Raw genomic sequence first — 17568 nt, 5'->3', positions numbered from 1 at the left:
AATTCCATTGATGTATTGAATGTTATTTACGATGTTGGTGGGGTTTTAAGTATTCTGCAATGCGTTTAAGTGTTAAGTGTAGTTGTGGATGTTGTTGATAGATGTTTTCGGGATAATTGCCTCTGTTTATAGCTTTCTTTACATTTCTCAAAGTTAATTTGTAAGGGCCCCTGCGTTTTTGGGCATAATTAACAAGCCATCAAGTATGTATTCAAGTTTTTGTTTTGTTTGAGTCGTTCGTGATGAAGTTTCAGATGCATTGAGATGCTGTTTGCTTCGAGGAAAAAGACTAATAGTTGGTTGCATCGTGTAGCTGAAGATAAACGATCATTTAGATTTTGCTATGTGATCATGTAGAAATGTTCTACTTGATCGTATAATATTTGCTAAACGATCGCATACCTAATGCTACGCGATTGAGTAAAGAGTTTACTCGATCGTGTTGCGTTGGCTACTCAATCGCGTAGACACTCGGGGTAAACGATCGTAGAGTATTTGATACTCGACGCATGGCATGCGTGCTCAACCATCGTGTAAGCTAGCATGTTCATCGTTCACTAGCTACTCGATCACTTGGTACACGATACTCGACGCTTGCTCCTTGATCGTTTAGACACTCATGCTCATCGCATAGCCATTGTCTGCTCGATTTCATAGCATGTGTTACTCGATGTGCGCTGCACGATCCACGCTACACGATCGTTTATACTCGATAGGCAGTACTCGACGATTTGAAGGAGTTGCTACCTGATCAAGTGTCGAGGTTCAAAACTTGGTTCGCCTGTTTGAACCCGTTGACTCGATGCTTTTTGTAATAGTTAGCTTTTCTTTCCAGTTTTGAGGCTAATTATCCCGGTCCATCAATTTTTATTTAATGTACATGTGATGTATGTTTAATTATATGACATAATATATGACATATAGTTTTAAAACCCACCAAAGGTTATGCATTTATTCATGCATCATCTTTATATTATAAGTGTTATAAGTGTCATAATATAGTAGTTTACATAATTAAATTACATTAAAGCATGCTCATGCATCATATAATATTAGAGGTATAATATATGCATGCATTAAGCATATCCATGCATCATCTTATATTATAAGTGTTATTTTATAAGGGTTAGCATGTATGCTTAGTTCATTACTTGATATATAAAAGTTATATATTAGTAATGAATGAACATTGCATGAAGCATGACACTTAGGTTTATTTATAAATGTTATAAATACCTTGTGGATGTCTAGCTTAGCAATGTGGTTGATTTTAGTTGTTTCATTTTTTATAAGTGTTATAATTAATGAAATTAGAATTAAAATCAATAAGAAAGAGTTGCATGCAAACTTAGGCTTTAATCATGTTTTAAAAGAGTTTTAAAATTTGATTGAGATAGACCTAAGCTCACAAATTTCTAATGCAATTAGAAATTAGATTAATATTTTAAATTGGTTTAATAAGATTAATTTGATTTCAATAAAAGATTAAATTTGTAACAAATCTATCTATAAGAGACCTTTTGTCTAAGGCGGGTTCTGGCTAGGCTGGGGTATTTAAGCTGACGGAAACGGAACACCCCTACCTGGGAACTTACTTGGAAATTTGAATTAGATAGATTTACTATAAGCATGCAATTGTTGATTAATATTTGTTAAAGTGTTTAATGAATGTTAATAAAAAAAATTATTTAACTTTATAAAGTAAGTGTTACTTTTGGGCAAACTTAAATAGTCACTTAGTAAAAATAATTAGCTGTATTTTTCTAAGTAAATTAAACCCTAGGTTGTTAAAAGACTCAGTGAGAGGAAAAGATATATGTGATATGTCGATTCCACTCATATTTCTCGTTCACACCGTGAGATTCATGCTTGGCCTCGTAGCGCCTTGGGAGCGTTCCTCTTCAGATGGTGTTTGCATGGGTCAATATCAAGATGAAAAGAGAGAGTATTTATAGTAAGAGGGAGAAGGATGTGTATCAACATGTCCTACGGTCCCTTTCATTGGTTTGCAGCGTGAGACCTTCTTGCACGGCCTCGTGGCACCTTGGGAATGTTTTCCTTCGGATGGTTTGTGCAGTTAGTCAATATCAAGACGAACTCCAGAAATGGATAAGGTCGCTTTAGTTTTTGCATCAATTGGTTTTTTCCTTTGGTTGGCTACTTGGGACGGAACTCTAGAATCTAAAATAAAGGGTCACACTTACGAGAAATTGTTAGCAAGTTAATGATTTCTTGACCAAATCAATGATGGCTGATCGTTATAGGAATAAGAGTTATTCTGGTGTAATGATTAGTTGATAGTGTCTCAATTCAGTGAAGGGAGAAATTGACCATCCTTCAGTGGCTTTTGTTCTAAATCACTGAAGCGTCATTGCAAAACTAGATGTAATATGGGGTTCATTTAGATTTTGCTAAACCTGATTTGATTTGTTTTAAAAGAGTTATGCTAAAATCTAATGTAAATCAATATGTTTGTCTTTAGCAAAATGTCAATGTTTGATTTTCCGTTAGATGCCTTTTCTACTTTGATCGGTTTGACGTAGAAAGAGTCTATTAAAACATTTTTCGTGGTAAACGACCTTGAGTTTGTCATGTTTGAGGATTGTCCTCAAGTCCCAACCCTTGATGTGCCACAAAATGTTCATACTGCACACGAGGTGTGGATGAAGGCTAATTCGAATGCCCGATTTCACATTTTGGCAAGCATACCTGATGCATTGGCTAGAAGGTTTAAGAACATGGTCATTACATGTGAGATCATTGACTCGTTGCAAGAATTATTTGAACGTAAGTTCTCACTTTTTAAGCAAAATGAGATTGATGACAATGAAACCAGTGGTGTCAGTTCCCAAGATAATTTTTCAGTCCTTATTGAATGTCAAGGGACTAACAGAGAAAGCAATTGTTGTTGACTCTAATGTTCATTGACGAGGACTATCATCTGAAATGAAACTTGAAGTTTATAAGATAGGTTCTGATACTAATCCCACTACTCTCCAGAAAAGGAAGAAATCCAAAGACGATAAATGTGATTTATTTGACTTGGAGACGTGCTTGGTAGAGAATGATGATTCTACCTGGATAATTGATTCAGGGGCTACTAACTACATGTGTTCTTCCCATCAAGGATTTAGTTCCTGGAAATAGTTGGAAGCTGGAGAGTTGACTTTTAGAGTCAGTACTGGTGAGGTCGTTTTAGTTGTTGCTGTAGGCAGGTTTAAGTTATTTTTGGACAAGAAACGATATCTGTTATTGGATAATGTTTATATAGTTTCTCATATCAAGAGGAACTTAATTTCAGTTTCTTGTCTGATTGAACAAAATAATTTCATCTTCTTTTCTGAGAATAAAGTGTTTATTTTTAAGAATGGTATGGAGATAGGTTTTGGTTCAATGGAAAATAGCTTGTATGTACTAAGGCCATTAGTCATAAAAGTCTTGCTTAATACTAAAAAGTTCAAAACAACAACAACTGTAAAAAGACCAAGAGTTTCTCCTAAAGAAAATACCCATTTTTGACATCCAAGGTTGGATCACATCAATCTCAATAAGATTGAGAAGTTGGTGAAAAATGGACTTCTAAATGGTTTAAAAGAAAACTCTTTGTCAGTATGTGAATCTTGCCTTGAAGGCGTAATGACCAAACGACCTTTTACTAGAAAAGATTATAGAGGCAAGGAAACCTTGAAGCATATACATTTAGACCTTTCTGGTCTGATGACTGTAAGAGCACGAGGTGGGTATGAATATTTCTTCTCTTTTATAGATGATTATTCTAGATTTGGGTATTTATACCTAATGCAACATAAGTCTGAAGCTCTTGAAAAATTCAAGGAGTATAAGACTAAAGTCGAAAACTTGTTAGGTAAAAAGATAAAAACACTACGATCTGATCGTTGCAGAGAGTATATGGACTTAGAATTCCAAAACTTTATGATAAAACATGGAATCATGTCTCAACTCTCAGCCCCAGATACACCTTAGTAGAATGGTGTATCAGAAAGAAGAAACAAAACTCTGTTGGATATGGTTTGATCTAAGATGAGTTATGCTCATCTTCCAGACTCGTTTTGGGGATATACAATAGAGACTGCAGTTTATATTTTGAACAATGTTCCCTCAAAGAGTGTTTCTGAAATACCTTTTGAGTTATGAAGAGGTTGTAAAGGTAGTTTATGCCACTTTAGGATTTGAGGATGTTCAGCTCATGTGCTTGTGGCTAACCCTAAAATGTTGGAACCTCGTTCGAAAGTATGCCTGTTTGTAGGTTACCCCAAATAAACGAGAGGAGGATATTTCTATGATTCAAGTGAAAATAAAGTGTTTGTATCGAAAAATGCTACCTTCTTGGAAGAAGACCACGTAAGAAATCATAAGCCATGAAGTAAACTTGTTTTAAATGAGATTTCTAATGAGACTATTGAGATTTCAACAAGAGTTGTTGAACAGGCTGATAGATCAACAAGAGTTGTTGATTTTAATTCATCTAGTCAACCATCTCAAAAGTTGAGATTGCCTCGACGTAGTGGGAGAGTTGTGAACCCACCTGTACACTACATGGGTTCAACAGAAGCCCAAAACATCATATCTGATGATAGAGGTGAAGATCTATTATCTTATAAACAAGAGATGGAAGATGTTGACAAAGATGAATGGATTAAAGCCATGAATCAAGAAATAGAGTCTATGTACTTCAATTCTGTCTGGGAGCTTGTAGATCAACCTGATGGGGGTAAAACCTATAGATTGTAAATAAATCTACAAGAGAAAAAGAGGTGTAAATGGAAAGGTACAGGCTTTTAAGGCTAGACTTGTGGCATAGGGTTATACCCAGGTTGAGGGAGTGGACTATTGTCATGTTAAAGTCTATTAGGATTCTCCTATCCATAGCCACATTTTATGATAATGAGATATGACAAATGGACGTCAATACTGCCTTTTTGAATGGTAATCTTGACGAGAACATCAACATGGTTCAATCAGAAGGATTCATTGAACAAGATCAAGAGCAAAAGGTTTGCAAGCTTAATTGATCCATTTATGGACTAAAACAAGCATCTAGATCTTGGAATATAAGATTTGATACTGCGATCAAATCTTATGGCTTTGATCAGAATTTTGATGAGCTTTGTGTTTACTTGGGAATGATATCCTACTAATTGGGGATGATGTAGGTTTTCTGACTAGCGTTAAGAAATGGCTAATTACCCAATTCCAAATGAAAGATTTGGGAGAGACGTAGTTTGTTTTATCCAGATCATAAGGGATCGTAAGAACAAAAGGTTGGCATTTTCTCAAGCATCGTACATTAACAAGATCCTTGCTAGATATTCGATGCACAATTCCAAGAAGGGTTTATTACCTTTCAGGCATGAAATTTTTTTGTTGAAGAAATAGTGTCCTAAGACACCTTAAGAGGTTGAGGAAATGAGACAGATTCCCTATGCATAAGCTATTGGTAGCCTTATGTATGCAATATTATGTACTAGACCTGACATTTACTATGCAATAGGGATTGTTAGTCGATATCAGTCCAATCCAGGATTAGATCACTGGACAGTGGTCAAAACAATCCTCAAATATCTTTAAAGAACGAGGGACTATATGCTCGTGTATAGAGATAAGGATCTGATCCTTTCAAGATACACAGACTCTGACTTTCAGACTGATAAAGATTCTCGAAAATCAATGTCAGGGTCAGTGTTCACTTTGAATGGAGGAGCTATAGTATGGTGAAACATCAAGCAATGATGCATCGCGGAATCCACTATGGAAGCCGAATACGTAGCTACTTGTGAAGCTGCTAAAGAGGCTGTTTGGCTTAAGAAGTTCCTTATTAATTTGGAAGTTGTTCCAAATATGTCTTTGTCAATCACACTTTATTGTGATAACAGTGGTGTTGTGGAAAATTCTAATGAATCTCGGAGTCACCAAAGAGGCAAGCACATAGAATGAAAATATCATTTGATCTGGGAGATTATGCATTGCGGTGATGTGATTGTCACGAAGATCACGTCGGGGCACAAAGTTGCTGATCCATTTACAAAGGCTCTCACGGAAAAAGTGTTCGAGGGCCATCTAGAAAGTCTAGGTCTACGAGATATGTGGCACCTTGGCTAGGGCAAGTGGGAGATGTTACTAGAGTATAGTATATGCCCTAGTTTATTGTATTTTGTACTGTCTTTGTATTGTACATTAGTCTCTCTAGGCTTTAGGACAAGTGGAAGACTGTTGTGAATGGTGTCCTAAATCTCCTTGTAATCTTGTAGTTTATCAACTTTGTGTAAACATATTGTTATTAATAAAATAAGTTTTATTTTATAAGTATTTACTTAATCTAATAAACTAAGATCCGAGGTTATTTTATATAAATTTAAACAAGTATGTGGAGACATACAGGTGGATCTTGTTTAAATAATAACCTAAATGGTCTATAGTAGATAGATAAGATTGTGTACCTTATCCTGGTGACACTACGGATAAGACTCTTTTATAGGTGTTACAAATGTTGTAAAGTGCTATAAATGATTTGATCCTGATCATTCATGTGGAGACATGCGAGCGGGGTATCCTATATAATGAGTTTGTATAAGACTGAACCACGAAATGATTAGTCTCTTTATATAACACCATTGATAATAGAAACTTACATTTCACTAGGATGACCATAGGTGACATGACCTGAATCTTGAGTAAGTACTAAGTTGGGTGACCACTTGGGAAGTCCTCGTGTTGCACCCCTTTTTGTCATTATTTCTTCTTCTTCTTCTGTTTTCTAAAATCGTTTCAATTTTGCCATTTGATTTTTTTTGTTCCCTTCCCGCTTCTACGACGTACAACCGCCCCCGCTCGTGCTCGTGCTCGTGTCCGTGCCTGCGCGGGCCTCGATAGTCGTTCCGACCGATTCAGCGTGCCCGCGCGACGCGTCTTGCATGGCTCAAATGGAATTTGTGCGCATTCCATGTTGGGTGCGATCATACCAGCACTAATCTACCGGATCCCATCAGAACTCCGCAGTTAAACGTGCTTGGGCGAGAGTAGTACTAAGTTGGGTGACCATTTGGGAAGTCCTCGTGTTACACCCCTTTTTGTCATTATTTCTTCTTCTTCTTCTGTTTTTTAAAATCGTTTCAATTTCGCCATTTGATTTTTTTTGTTCCCTTCCCGCCTCCACGACGTGCAGCTGCCTCCGCTCATGCCCGTGCTCGTGCTCGTACCTGTGCCCGTGCGGGCCCTGATGGCCGTTCCGACCGGTTCAGCGTGCCCGCGCGACGCGTCTCGCATGGCTCAAATGGAATTGTGTCTTGTGTAACTGTGTTCCCAGCTCCCCAATCAAACGAATCCCCAAGATGGTAGGCTTGTTGAGTCGGCGATCTAGCCACTCTCACCCATACAAATTAAAGGACCGCCTTCATGATAAGAGTATATTAACATGTAGCAGAGAAAATTAGAATCAATAAGCACTCTAATTATACTTAATTTGAGTCTAAAACATGCTTCAAAGTAACTATTACAGAAGGGGGTTTGCTTAACACAATACCTTTGATGATTCCTCTTCAATACCAGCTGAGTTCCACATAAAAGTGCTTCAATCTACAAGTAGACTACCATAAAGATCTTCTCTACTATTCTCTTGCAAGGATTGTGTGGTGGAATCACTAAATTGAGCTGGATATTATGAAGATATGTAGAGGGTTTTGGTTTCTGCAAAGTTCTTCAAAGCTTAATCCAATTATTCAACCCAACACTTCAATTTATAAAGCTTTCATCATGCAAATTCATAGCTTGCATGAAGGCCAACTCCTACTTCATGGAGAAAATGGAATTGGATGAGTAAGGTGCCATGCACCACAGTGGAGATTTCCAACTTCTGGAAATCTCCACGTTGAGTTTTGTTTTCAAATTAGTTTTTCCAAAAATTGATTTCTAAAACCAATTTTTTTAAATAAACTAATTTAATTTGATTTATTATTTTTTTATATATAAAATTAATTCATTCAATTAATTTTTAAATAAAACTAATTAATTAAATCTTTAAATTAATTTGTTAATTTAATATATAATATTAAATTAATAAAAGACCAATTCCACTATAATGAAATTAATTTTATACAATTAATATTTAAATCATATTTTAAACATTAATCGATTCTCCAATTTTGTTTAATGTCAATAAAATTAAACATTTCAATAGTATCGAATATAATGAATAAAAACCCTAATTGAATTTAAACATTTCAAATTCTAAACCCTAATTTCAAATCTCATCAAGATTACTCAATTTACTAATCCAAATTACGAGCTAGTAAAGGGACCTTATGGACCTAAAAATCATAAGCTTCAACGACTTGTAATTAATTGGTTAAACTCTTTAAACCGAATTAATTACTATTCCCTAACTACCAAAACATTCCACTATAGCTCGATAGTTGCACTCTCCTCACTATAGATATATTTTTGTCAATTTTAACCATAATCAGTAAGTCAATCCTTCATAGGTCATTCGTATTTACAGTTGGGTAAAAGATTACCATTTTACCTCTATAAATACATCTTGCTCCTTAAGCTCCCACTAATCCTCCATTGAACAATTGATTTATAGTCCAACTTATAAATATAACCCTCTCTTCCATGAGAGGGTAGGGCCCCATTGTTCAAGAAAAGGCATCAGCGCTTAAGAGAACAACCCATCTGCTAACCCTAAATCGGGTAGGAGTGAATTCCATATTGCAAAGCTATGTCCCCAGCTATCTATCCGGTCTTATCCCTAAAATGAAAGGCTTATTGAGTAGTGTTGTTGGACTACTCTCACCTATGCGAATCAAAGGATAATCTCGAATAAATAGGAGTTCATAGTTAGCTTAGGATTAAGATCGAGTTACCCTAGGTCATTGAGTTTGAAATAGTCAATTTTAACAGTAAATGGTTGTTATAAAGAAAAGTGACTATTTCGATGTTTTCACTCACATGTCTCTACAAACTCATTGCACAAGATGCCTCCACTCACATGTCTCTACGTGAATGATTTTTGGATCACATCATTTATATCAGTATACAAAATGGGTTTCATCCAATAGTATCACCAGGATAAGGTACCTAGTCTCATCCGTATACTTATAAACCATTTTGGCTACATACTAAAACTTGATTTATTTTTATGTCACCACATAAAGTTAATGTATTCAATTTATAGCCATGGATTCATTTATTAGTTTTTCATAAAAGGATGGAATATCAATAGTAATTTATTGGATTAAAAAAACCCAACAACATTTTTTATTGATAAATAGAATATGTTAACAACATTTACGAAATGCTAGTTTAGGAATTTCCCAATAATCTTCCACTTGGACTAACACTCTAGTGAGATAAACATATAAATATATAATGTTTACAATGTCAAGAAATAAAGAGAGAAAAATACAATAAACTAGGGCATCCAAAATACCCTTTGACATTCTCCATTTGTCCTAGATTATGTTGGTCGTAGTCCTAGTCCAACCAAGTGGCCCTTGAACACTTTAGTCGAGAGAGCCTTTGTAAACGAATCAGCAAGGTTGTCTCCTGAGGCTATCTACGGGACTATCACATCTCCTCGGTGTACGGTCTCTTTGATGAGATGGTACTTTCTTTTGATATGTTTTCCACGTTTGTGACTTATAGGTTCCTTGGAATCAGCAACTGCACCACTATTATCACAATATAGAGTGATGGACAGGTGCATATTTAGAACCACTTTCAAATCTGTTAGAAACTTGCACAACCACACAGCTTCTTTAGCTGCTTCGCATGCAACTACATATTCTGCTTCCATCATGGAGTCAGCTATACAACTTTATTTAATGTTTCTCCACACTATAGCTCCTATGTTAAGAGTGAAAACTGATCTTGAAGTAGATTTCCTAGAATCTACGTCAGTCTGAAAATCAAAATCAGTGTATTCTTTAAGGATCAAATCCTTAGGTCCATACATAAGCATATAGTTCTTCGTTCTCCTGAGAAACTTAAGGATGTTTTTGACAGCCTTCCAATGACTGTGTCCTGGGTTAGATTGGAACCTGTTAACGATTCCAACTGCAAAGCATATGTCAAAACGTGTATATAACATAGCGTACTTTAGACTCCCAACTGCCGATGCATATCAAATTCTTTTCATTTCCTCAATTTCTTGAGGTGTCTTAGGACACTGTTCCTTTGACAGATGAATCCATGTCTAAAAGGTAACATACCCTTTTTGGAATTTTGCATGTTATATCTTGACAACATTTTGTCAATATAAAATGCCTGAGATAAAAGTTTTGTTCTTTCAATTTTGAAATATCTGAATCCCAAGAACATATTTAGCATTTCTCAAATCTTTCATTTGAAACTGTGATGCTAACCATCTCTTTACGTCAGCAAGGTAACTTGTTTTATTCTCAATGAGCAAGATATCATCAACATAAAGTACCAAGAATGCTACCTTTTGTTGTCTATCATCTTATATATACAAAGTTTGTCAACATTCTGTTCAAAGCCATAAGATTTGATCGCAGTGTCAAATCTTATATCTCAAGATCTAGAAGTTTGCTTCAACTCATAAATGGATCTCTTAAGCTTACAAACCTTTTTGTTTTTTACCCTGTTTAATGAACCCTTCTAGTTGAGATATAAAAATACTTTCATCAAGATGGCCATTAAAAAAAACTGTCTTGACATCCATTTTCCATATTTCATAGTCATAATATGCGCTAATGGATAAGAGTATTCTTATTGATTTTATCATGACAACAGGAGAGAAGGTTTCTTCATAGTCAACCCCCTCCCTTTGGGTAAAATCTTTTGCCACGAGTCTGGCTTTATAGGTTTGCACCTTGCCAGTTTTGTCACTTTTCCTCTTGTAAATCCATTTACAACCTATAGTTTTAACCTCATGTGGTTGATCTACAAGATCCCAAACATAATTGAAGTACATGGACTCCATTTCTACATCCATGGCTTTTATCCATTGTTCCCTATCAATATCTTCCATCGCTTGTTTAAATGTCAATGGATCCTTTAGACCATCATTAAGTATGATGTATTGAGTTTCTGTTAATCCCATATAGTGTTCAGGTTGATGAACAATCCTCCCACTACGTCGAGGCATTCTTAACTCTTAAGAAGAATGTGATGGAGCAACAACCGTTGTTGATTGACCAACTTCATCAACAACTTTTGTTGATTTATTTGTAGTATTTTTGGTCATTTCTTTCGATATTATTTTACTGTGCGGTTGATGACTGCTAATATGATCTTCTTCCAAGAATGTAGCATTTGTTGAAACAAATACTTTATCTTCTTGGGGATCATAGAACAATCCTTCTTTTGTTTCTTTTGGGTATCCAACAAAGAGGTATAATTTTGAACGTCATTCCAATTTCTTAGGATTTTGTATCAACATCTGTGCTAGACATCCTCAGACCCAAAAGTAATGTAAACTACCTTTACGTACTTTCCATAACTCATACGGTGTTTCAGAAACACTTTTTAAGGGAATCATGTTCAAAATATATTTTTGTAAATAAATAAAATGTTTGTACAATACAATTACAAACTACAAGACCCTATGAGATTTAGGGCATCAACCCCAACAATCTCCCACTTGTCCTTAAGTTAGTGGGGTGTACAATATACAAGTCATAGTAATATACAAGTACAAAAATCAACTAGGGCATAAAATGCGCCCAGTACAAAATCTCTCACTTTTCCTAGACTATATGTGGCATGTCCGTTAAACCCATATTTTACAGATGATCCTCAAACATCTTAGCTGTGAAGGCCTTTGTAAATGGATCAACAACATTGTACTCCGAACCTATCTACGTGACGTTCACGTCCCCTCGATGCACAATCTCTCAGATGAGATGATACTTTCGTTCTATGAGCTTCCCGCATTTATGAGTCCAAGGCTCTCGAAAATTACCCACAGCACCACTATTATCCCAATAAATGGTGATGGGCATTGACATGTCTGGAAACATTTCTAGATCAGTTAGAAATTTCCTGAGCCACACAGCTTCCTTAGCAGCTTCACAAGTCGCTATGTACTCAGCCTCCATGGTGGAGTCAGCAATGCACCCCTGCTTGGTGCTCCTTCAGACTATTGCCTCTCCGTTAAGATTAAACACTGATCCTGAAGTGGATTTTCTAGAATCCTTATTAGTTTAGAAATCAGAGTCCATGTATCCTGTAAGGATCAAATCCTTAGAACCACACACGAGCATGTAGTTCTTCGTGCTCTATAGATACTTGAAGATGTTCTTAACGACAGTTCAGTAATCATATCCTAGAGTAGAGAGATATCTACTGACTATCCCCACCGTATAGCAGATTTCATGTCTAGTACATAACATCTCATACATTAGGCTGCCAACAGCCGATGCATAAGGGATCCATCTCATTTCCTCAATTTCTTGAGAAGTCTTAGGATACGAATCCTTAGAAAAAAAACAACTCCATGCTTGAAAGGGAGTAAACTACCATTGTATAAAGGTAATTATTAGTTTTCAATTGATAAAAAAAATATATTTTTAAAATTACCATTGTATAAAGGTAATTATTAGTTTTCAATAATATTTCAAAATTGTTAAAAATAAATTCGTTTTCATTCTTATCTCTACCTTTTCTACTGGGGCTTCAAAGTCTTCATCCGCATGTCCCTCTCTTCTCCGTTCAAAATATTCAAAATCTTCACAAATTCATTATTTTTTACTATGATTCTTCTTTTATATTTTTCAATTTCATCCACGATTTCATCATTTACCCACGATTTTTAATTCTGGAGAAGCTCATCATCTCAACTTGATCAGCTAACAAGGAGGATTTGAGGCCAACTGAATGAGGATCTGATTTCATTGATTAACAATGAGGATTTTCGACAAAAGAGGTAATCATTGAAATGGCTCTATTTTTTGTTTGCTTTGGTAATCATTGATTACTTTGATTTTGTCAATAATAGGACGTTTATGATTAGTTCTGTTTAGTTTAGGTTATGATTTTTTATTGATTTTTTCTATACTGCCACTACCACTGCATCATGAAAATTTATATATTTATTCGAAGGTTATTAAACACCTTTGAAAAAAAATACATTTTTATCAAATTACTTTAAAAAAAACCCTTGAAAAATATATTGTCTTTATGGAACGTTTTTAAAGAAACCCTGTAAGAAAATATATTCTTACAAAAAATTATTTAAAACTTTTGAAAAATTATTTCATTAACTAAGAAATGTATTAAATTTTTCTAGAGAAAAAATGTATTAATCTTTATAAATGTACATTTATCGAAGGAATTTTAAACATTTGAAAAAAAAGTTCATTTAAAATTTTTATATTTTTTAATTTAGAAAAGAAAAAAAAAACTTTTCTTAAGGGTATAATTCTCACTTCGTCTTCACTTTTATAGGGCTGAATTTTCTTCCTCTATTGAACTTATCATCTCCAACTCGATTTTCAAGGTCATTCGATCGCATTGCTCAATTGTCGCTCAACAGTGTGGCGACAATTTCTTTCCTTTGCCTTTCGAGTTTCATCATGAGGTATGGACTTAGGCGATTTTTATTATTCAATAAACTCTACGATGAAAGCAAAATTATGAGAAAAGGATACATGATTCAATGTAATTAATTCGAAATCGAAGTTCTCATCTCAACTAATTGGATCTGGATTTTGAATCATTGAATGTTTAAATTTGTTTGTTTATTGATTGTATTTGGATTCACAGTCATTTTTTAGCTCCAACGACCCAAGTAAGAGAAAATGGCATCGACTATGGAGGACAACATCAATCGATTTTTTAAATGCTTCAAATGTGGTGTTTCTCCTTCTCGTAAGTACTATCTCTTGTTTATTTTGAATCTCTTCAATTCTGGAAGCCTAGCATATTCCACGAAGCAATGTACTACGAACCTCATTTTTAGACACAATTGGATTTCTATGGCGAAGCATGATAATCATTGCAATAAGATTTACTAGATCTCGTGAACTAGAATTATGATAGAGAAACAATGTATACTATAACTTGTAGGTCAAATTTCAGTAATGGCAAGGTGATCAACATGAATGTTCTTCGTTTCTATATGTCTTCTTCTGATTATGTGAAGTTATCCATCATCTTCATAATCAGAATCTGCTGTGAGGGGAAAAAAGAAGAGAAAAAGTAAATTGAAGCATGTTTATGAGTTTTGGAGAAGAAAGATGTGATATCTTTATAGAATGATTAAAAACTTAATCTCCAATGGTAAAAATAGGTCATTTGGGGTATAAAACGGGTAGGAATAATTAATTTGTTAGAAGAAAGAGAGTGTTAGTTTCTTGTTATGGCTAGGAAGCCATATAAAATTTATTTAATTAGGTCACCGCAGATTTGCTAAGAAACATGTAGATTTTGTAATCTACGTCAAATGGCTATTGAGGCAACCATATTGTTGAGGCCTCGCTAAATAGTTTTCTGAAACCTTGAGCAATAATGTGTAGTAGGAGGAGAGCAGGGCTATCTCGAGCAACCATGCTGCTTGTGTAATCGATCTTTGGACAATCATTGTTTCATTTCGATCCTGTTTATTCATATAAGCCTAATAATTAGGAAAGGTAGTTGTTCGAATCAGCCATTAAAGGGCTCATGAGAATTGATGCAGTTTGCATAATGTAACTTTTTGTTATCATTGTGGGTTAGGATTTTTCCAATTGTTTTTTGAATTTCCTTCATATTTTACTTTGAGTTTCTTACTTTTAATGATGTCAATTCATTAATTTTGTGCAATGTCCTTTTATCCAGCAAGAAAAACTCGGCTAAAGGGTAACTTAGACCGGGAGAAAAATAAAGGATGGATGTTATAACCTAATGCATGTTATCACCTATTTTGACAAATTAATCATTCCTACCCTTTGTTAATGATAATTTTGCAGCGTGTTTCTTGTTAACTTTGGTATTTAACTTATTTCTTTTACCTAAATTTTGAGAACAAACTTATTATTGCAACTGGAAAAAGGGCATTTCCCCTCTCCAATTTGATGCAACTTTTCCCCTTGTATTGTGCCACATGATTGATTAGTCAACGAGAATAGGGCTTTTGTTGTCAGTGATTTTATTGATTGAGGAAGGGATATCCAAGTACTCATTCTCTCCCTTTTATTTTTTGAGTTGTTGAGTTATTAATTGCTACATCTTTCAATTTTCTTTTTGATGTTGACATCTTGATAATAGTTATTCTTACAAAATTTTCGTACTCATTGATGAATAAACTAGCTTAAAGTAATAATTTGGTTTCATTTACCGATTAAGTAGAATGGTTGATGGTATTCAAATACATTTTGTTTGGAAGCAGGTTATGCCTAGCTATTGTTTTTTTTTTTTTTTTTCAAACTCCAAACAAATTAAATCTCTCTCACCTATGTCAATACTTAAGAACTTGATCTTAGCCGCAATTATCATCATAATTTTAATACTCATTTCCTTATTGAACTGATGGCTCATCACCATGACCTACAAGGTTTGGTTACATTTAGTAGATGTCTAATAGAGACTATAGTTTTATCTTTTGAACTATAGACATATAGAGACTGCAACTTTTATTTGACTCATTGATGTAATAAAATTATACACTCATTGTTAGTCTCTTGCTTTTTACAAAGGAGGTTTCACATTCTTATTGTATGAGGCCTTTTGGGTGAAACAAAAAACAAAGCCATAAGGGTTTATGCCCAAAGTGGACAATATCATACCATTATGGAGATAGTTTGAGGATCTTGTCCCTACCAATTTTAAATTTTGCATTAATGCATGCAACCCCCTGTCAATTATCTTGTCCATGCAAGAGATGAAATAATGCAATACTTAAAACATTGTGTCCATGTAAGAGATGATGTTGAAGCAGATTTGTTAATGAGTCTGAACGTCTTCAAGAATATGACAAAGAAAAATTGAGATGCAAGTACTCAAGCATCAATTATCAAATTAGAAATTCGTTGTGAGGATAGATTTCTAACAATGATGGTAGATATATGTAAACAATTTGTTTCTAGTTGATTGAATGCAATAGTTGGATGTTCCATAATTTAGAAAATCTTTTTGTGCACTTTTATGACAAATCTAAGAGTTCTTTCATCTATATAGTTTCCTATTCTTTCTATTCCATTCCATTCCCTTGACTTGTAATTTAGGGTATTACAGGAAGGTGAATTAGTAAAAAGAACCTTCTTGAGATTTGTCAATAATAATTGAAAAGTTCTAAAATATTTTACGAGAGAATTTTCGAAGGATTTACGATTGTTGATAAATAAGTATTTTTTAAGGCTTTAAAACCTTTGAAAATAGTATTATAAGCCTTCAAATATATGAAACATTTCGAAAAAGACTACTTGAAAATAAATAATTGTCGATAAATAATTTGATAATTTTCAAAGGTATTTGACTTTTGAAAAAAAAAAATTTTCGAAGGTTAATAAACCTTTGAAAAATAATAATTATTTGAATTTTGAAAATAATAATTTTCGAAATATTTTTTCAAAGGTTGTGACCTTCGAAAATGATCAATTTTCTTGTAGTGAATTATCCTAAACTTGATTGATTATTTGTAATGCCTCTTGAATTTACATGTCATTGCTTATGTTTAGAAGGAATATTGATAGGAGAAGAAATATGCAAAATATTATGTTCAAAATCTTTATTGTTCTTTTTTTATTATTATTATTATTATTATCGATTTCAAAAGAGGGAGAGGTAATTAGAAAAATGAAAACTTGTTATTGAAATATATCATTTGTATTCAAGTAACTTGAAATTATATATGCGTGTTGATTGTTATTCAAGTACATATTTCATATCAAACACCTCTTATAAAAAAGGGAGATTGTTGGTTTTTTGGTCTTTAATCTTAAATTAATTAATTAATGTTTTGATGATAACAAACTTGATTTTATTTACTAACAATTTTAGTATTTGGATGAGTCCATTATGTAAGGTTCGAATTTATGGATCCAACGCAATTTGAATCTCTATAGCTCAAACAAGATAAATCTGAAATAAGCTTAACGGAAAAATATTTGTGTCAATGATATGGCGGCCAAATTAATCAAATTGGACTTAATTAGAAGGTGATATGAGGATGAATGAAGAAGTGACACTTGGTGTGCTTTAGTTGGATTCAAAAAAGAAAATGAATTTTGATTTTTGCTTGATTTTAATTTAAATTAAAAACCAAAAGAATTTAAAATGAAAATGGAATTTTAAAAAGGAAAATATATTATATATACATATATGACCATCGAGTCATTTGATTAAAAAAAATTAAAAAAATAAAGTTTTTGCATGTTACAGTTGGAAGTGTTTTAATATATATTATATTTATTTATTTTTCCTTTTAATCTCAACCTTTAAATTTCTTTTTTTCCTAGATCCAATGGCTCAAATTGATTTTAGTTTTCAACATCTTCTCTCTCTTTCTAAACACTTCATTTTCTCCGAATTAATTTCACATCTTTTTACAATTATCCATAATTTATTAAGCTTCCGTTGTTATTCTCTCAAACCTCTCATTTTTTTTTC

General features: G+C 33.8%; 1 non-coding gene across 1 annotated transcript; it reads left to right on the top strand.

Moving 5' to 3' along the window:
• Window positions 1–6966: 6966 nt before the first annotated feature.
• On the top strand, window positions 6967–7085 carry LOC150035115 (5S ribosomal RNA). Its single transcript, XR_016531011.1, has one exon. It is a non-coding gene; the product is annotated as a 5S ribosomal RNA (ribosomal RNA).
• The last annotated feature ends 10483 nt before the right edge of the window (window positions 7086–17568 follow it).

Source organism: Benincasa hispida, chromosome 7, assembly GCF_027475165.1.
Source record: "Benincasa hispida cultivar pf3 chromosome 7, pf3_genome.v1.1, whole genome shotgun sequence".
NCBI lineage: Eukaryota > Viridiplantae > Streptophyta > Magnoliopsida > Cucurbitales > Cucurbitaceae > Benincasa > Benincasa hispida.
This window is presented reverse-complemented; position numbering and strand designations above follow the sequence as displayed.